Below are 6,106 nucleotides of genomic sequence, written 5' to 3'. Positions count from 1 at the left end.
ATTGTACCATACCAGGTACTAGTTTACCACCCTTAGGCTTTTGGCAAATGTTTTAAGATATGCCTCTTGACTCTGTTGGGCAGTGTCTACGGTGTTAGGCTATGTACAGAAATGTTGCTGTTTCACAGAGCTTCTGTTTAGTTTAAATCAACTGCTGTTCTGTCCTTGTTTTGAAATGCCCAGCTTGAGTCTTGTCTCCCATATGGCTTCTGGAAACATTTTCCCAGAACCACAATAAACAGTCTGAGACATCTGATGTAGAAACTGCTGTTATCTTTGATATGAGTAACTTTATGTCTTCAACACTCTGAATGGCACAAATTTAGATATAGCTGCAAAAAAAATTTTATATGCCTGTGTGGAATTTTAATTTCCTCAATATAGCTCTTAAAAGTCTTAGAAGAATCTCGTCTCCTTGGTTAATTCAACAGTACTCCTTTCCCACGTAACTATATCACTTTTAGTACAAATACTTGAGTGTGTATATTTCAATTTATATTGATGCAGGACTGGCAGCTGGAAGACTATCACTGACTTTAATGGGAATTGATTAGTTCCTGCTGGCACTTATGCAAGTGAAATTCAATTGCTTGAATGTGTGCAGAAAATGATCATAAACATGATGCAAGTGTAGCAGAAAGGCGTTCATTTTTTAATCTGAGTCGATGTTTGTGGAAATAAACATACCACACTCGCTGCATCCTGCAGAAGATATGGGAGGTAGAGGTTACTGTGTAAATCTGTTTGGAGAAAATTTTAAAGATAGCCTTTGAGTTTACTAGGAGGAAGCATCACTTGAATATTTGTTCAAATTCATTATCATTTGGTATTGTCATTTGCTACGTATTATTGACTGTGTTGAAGGATAGTGCATTGTCCACTTTCTCCATTGAATCTCATTGTGCTTGTTGGAACAGACTCAAAACTTACATCTACACTGGCATGGAATTGCATTGGAGATTGTTGCCTGGCCACAGGAGAGCTATAGCTTTTGGACAGCATGGATACTTTGAGCTCAATTATCTTAATTTGCTCTGCTGGCAAGGGAACTAATAAGAGCTGTTAATTCCTTATTTGATATATTCCATGTTACATTGTGTGCTTTTCTGATAAAGATTGCCCCTCTGCAGCAATTTGAGACACTTCTAGAATGAGTGAAAGAGAATTCAACTTGTCATATTTTTAACTAAATTATATGTTCTTTTCTGCAAGTTAGCACTTCAGTGTAAATAAGAGGATAGGATGGCATGACTCACTAGCCTCAGGATTCATTACTTAAATCCGTTTGTGTACTTTTATAATGTAGTGTAATTTCTGAAATGCTTATAGCTTTTTTAGCTTTATGCTTAAAAAAGATGCTTATATAATTCAAATTAAAATGAGAGACCACATAAAAAGAAAGGTTAAAACAGCACTATCAAAAGACTATATCTTGCAATCCTTCCCATACTCATCATGGTTGTTTTCTCTGAGTAAGATTTAAGAAAAAAGCTTCTTAACTTGCCTCTGAGCCATTACCACTATAAATAACTGAGCATAATCTCTTGGGTCTTGCATCTCTTTCTTTATTTTTCCCAAATATCTTGGCTTTATTTTCCCCAAATATCTTGGCACTATATTTTGTCCCCTATTATTTGTTTTTCATTGCAGAAAACACTGGTAGTCTAAAGCTATATTCTTTACATATACCAATATGATTGGGGAAGTCTGTAAAGCAAGTGGAACGTGTGAGGGATATATCACAGGACCTAACTTTTATTCCTCTTTTACTGAGGTTATAGCCCTGACCACAGTCAAATAAAGGGAGCTTTGCTTCTGACTTCAGTGAGGCCAAGACTTTCTTCTCCAGGGTGTCTCAAGAGTGCTAGAGTAGTCATGAGATTGTGTTATCTTTGTTTGGCAGGTGTACTATCTTTAGATTAGAAAGAACATCTACATCGGCCAAGAATGGGAATTTTGCTATGTATTGCTGCAGTGGGGGATCACACTTGGTGTTCATTCCCATAGGCATTTTGTTTGTTCCTGCTGATATTTTTCTTATTTAAGGTCCCATTTTGGGTGGTAAATACAAAATGAACTGAACACTAAAAAAAATGGAAATATTACATGTTTTGGCTTAGTATGTATGGTATACCTTTGAGAGAAAGTGAGTGGTTCTCTATTACTAATCTAAGAAAAGTGGCATTGTGGGTGTGATGTTTTTAAGAATACATAAATTAATTTCTGTTGTGACCTGGTGAGTGGGTCATAGCTAGAACACATGAATTCCTGACTTCCGAATACAGCCAGCTCTACATACTTCTATTGTTGAAATTATTACACATGACAGTTTTGAACTAGATATATACTTTGCTACAAAGAATAACCTGGAGTCAGTTTGCATGCACATTTCTATTGAAGGCTAATGAAAAAGCTGTTAACTAATTTAGTCTAATTGTAGCTTTGTTGTGTTAAAACTAACAATTCAGCTTCTGCCCTGAGTCTTTTAAATTATAATTTCACCCCTACTGAGTAAGAGTATAATTAAAAGCTTTTAGTTTCTCTTTGTGCATGCTGCTAAGTGATGTTGTTCAGTTTATCAGGACTCAGTTTTCACTTGATTTAAATAGAAAAAAGGGAAAACAGAACAACATATTTTCATTTTCTTTTTTATGCCACTTGTCTTGAAAATTATTCTGACTATTAATTTGATTATAAATTAAACCCTATGAAAATCAGAAATACAGAAATATTTTCTTGTAACTTTAATGGTGTTTTTTTATGTTTAAAAAAAGAGAAATGAAAATATAAACAATGCATTTTCAAACAACATGACTTGTAAAATTGTACATAGGGTCCTGCATCTCATACATATCCATTGTCTGAAGAGTTGAGAATAGGTCAATATCATTTTGGATTTTTGATGTTGTTGTTTTGCTTTGTTTTTCTGATTTTTTTTAGTAGTGCCATTTTTGTTGTTGCTTTATTGTGGTATTTATTTATTTATTTGTCTGTTATGGCTGACAGTGGATGAAGATTGGAACTTAATATAGAAGACTTCTTAAACAGCTTGTAAAAAGGAAAACCACATCTTCATATTTAGTACTGTCCAAAAGACCTTGCAAAATGCTTCTGGTGTCCTTCCAGCCTTGCTCTGTTATCTCCAACTTTGTTCTGTTAGGAATGCTAACAGACATCTCAGTAAGTTTAGAAAGTCTGTGAAGGGGAACTAGGAAACTTATTTGTGAGCCTTTCTTGCCAGTCAGAAAAGTGTTAATTTTTCCTGTCTTTTGTCTAGCTACAGGTAGGGATTATTTACTGCTAATTTTAAGCTGCTTGCTAACACTTAAATTAAAACTCTGCAGAGACTTTGTTTTTTTTGTGCTTGAATAGTCATTTGACAACTCATGAAGTGGCAGGTGAATACTGGCAATACTGAAGACTAGGTGTTGTCCAAGGGTGATTGCAATTGGCAGGGAAATCAAGCAAATTTGCAACCAAAACAGCTGGCCATGACATGCTGTACTTAAAGTAAATGAGCCTTAGGGTGGCTTATTCTGATGGTATGAGGAGCCAAGTGCAAGCTTGCTCCAAGAGCAATGCCACACTTTCCTCTGGAGAGGAATAGGGGAAAACGGAAGGGAGGGTAGAGGTGAGAGGAGAAAAGGATGCAGGGTCTCAGAAGCCAGGGGTTTGAAACATCAATGGCCTGATTTTCAAACTTGAAGAGTACATCTATGCTAATAAAACAAACAGTGTCAGGGAACGGGAATGAACACTGGGATGTTGTTGTCTATAGTGTTGCATTTTTAGCACGGTCCTTGACTTGAACTTGGAGTGGGCTAATTAGCGTTCTTCCAAACAATTCCTAGGCCTGATCTTGAAGTTAACGTATGCCAAAATCTACTTGGATGGACCATCCTGTTTTGAATTTGAGAGTTTAATTATATGGATATGGGCTGTTCTGTGCCAGCTGTCCTTAGGTCAGCTAATAGGTTCAGACACCTTGTGTATTATTCATGTAGGAACAGCCTAAGAATCCAAATGGAAGCTGATTCAGGGATTTGAACTGGAATTTTCAACTTTGGCATAACACACAGTAAGTGAGATATTATGCATGCTTATCCAGTGTAGGTATACACATTTCAGGTAATAATGCTAGATTTGCTTGTAGTCAAATGGAGGCATGTTTAAATGGCTTAGATGAGCTATCCAGTTTTAGATAACTTAAATGATTAACTATCAATCTGTTGTTAGTCCCAGGCTACCTCTGGGATGCTCCTGGAATTAGCCATGAGAGTGTTTGATTTTCCTTTTTTTTTTTTTTTTTTTACCATCTACTGTAGTCCTGTCACAGTGAGGATAAATGAAATGCTGTGGAGTACCCGAATGATTTGTTATAATCTATCAGTATTCTAGTTATTTGGGATCACACAAACACCTCTTTTACACTGTGGATTACCATCCAGGTCTATCACCCTACATTCTGACATCTCTTCCCTATCTATGTAACAGACTTCCAGAGGTAAGCAATGTCCTGTCTAATTCAGCCATTGTTTATCAGTAGCCCAGATACTCTTGCCTCTCATCTTCTGTTGTTTCCTGTGTGATTTTGCTGTGTTGTCTTCAGCATTTCTTTCCCCATCCAGCAACAATCTTTTTTCTGCAGCTTCAGCCTGACATTCATATACTCAGATGTGGGCCTGCCTCATCCCTGGTTTCTCTAACTGTCCCCCCCCATCTAGTTTGTCATCTTTCACTGAGCACTTCTCATGACTTTTCTTTGTGCTGACTGATGATGACAGCCTCTTCTCTGTCACTTCCTTTCTTTTCTTCTCTAGGCTTCAGATTGATTTTGGACACAGGCCAGTGACAGAGTTAAAAACAAAAGATGCTTCATAAATTTCTGTGCCTATTTACACTTACATATAATTCAGCTTTCCCACTGGGTCAGTGGAACTGGCACTGATATGTTAGCAGCAAGCAACACAGGTTGTCTTGCTGTCAAGGCAGTTATAAGGGTGAGTTTACAGAGCTTGGAACTGTAAAGAAAACATCTTTTTACTTGACACTTAAGCAAAACTGAGTTGGAGTAGTTGGGACATAATGAACATAGAACCTCCGCAAGATGCCATTTTTAGAGCTACTTTCCAAAATAAAAGTATGCTTTAAATCCATGGCTCTGTTATTGTCTGCATTTAGACTCTGCTCTCTCAAAGGTAATTTTACAAGCTGCAATAAAGCACTTCCCAGCATGTAACATTACTGTTCAAGTGTAGCTGTTACTTTTTATTTTTCAAGTGGAGTTGAATGATTAGTAAAGGACCAGGAATTTAAATTGCCTCATCTGTAGTAAATGTTAACACATGCCTCGTATGGCTCTCTCAGAAAGTCTGCATTATCTGGCAAGTGAACTGTATGTATACATATAATTATGTCAACACATTTTCCCCAGTGTGATTCATGGAGATTTAGTGCAATCGCTGGAAGTTTTTTTGATGACTATCCTCACTGTGAGTTGCTTAAACATCCGCCCATCTAGTTGTGAGTCAAATTCAGTGGCTATATAAGGATGTGCAGTTCTATGCATGGTAAAAGTTTACTAAAATACTCATTGTATGAGCTGGTCACCTCTCGCTTCTGTCTTGTATTGTATGCTTTTTCTGACTGTAGCCATGACTCGTATCTTCAGAAATATTTATTCCTTCATTTCTATCTATTTGTGGTAAGAGTTCTGAAGAGATGGCTATTATATTATACTCAGGTATGCTTTAAACCATATGAATGGCTCAATGCAGCTGACATTTCATCATTAACACTTAAATGTACAGTCAGTATGCTGCAAGTCATGGCTATCTCCATGCTTGTCTTTCTGGAACTGCCCTTGTGGGCAGCACTCTTATCTTAAATCTATGGAGTTTTTTTCTGCACTGTCATTACATAAGAAAGTTTTTCTACATAAACCTTTCAAAAGCCATGCTAGCTTTGCAGATTTAAAAGACACCTTTTTTTCCAGCACTGTAGTTGGGGCTGTTCATAACAACTCTGTATTGAGCAAACTGTTGCTTGATTGAAAATTTATTTCTGCAAGAACTATGGAAAAGGTAATAGTATCTTCCAAAAATTG

The sequence above is a fragment of the Anser brachyrhynchus genome (genome assembly GCF_964034855.1).
Source record: "Anser brachyrhynchus genome assembly, chromosome: 3".
NCBI lineage: Eukaryota > Metazoa > Chordata > Aves > Anseriformes > Anatidae > Anser > Anser brachyrhynchus.
This window is presented reverse-complemented; position numbering follows the sequence as displayed.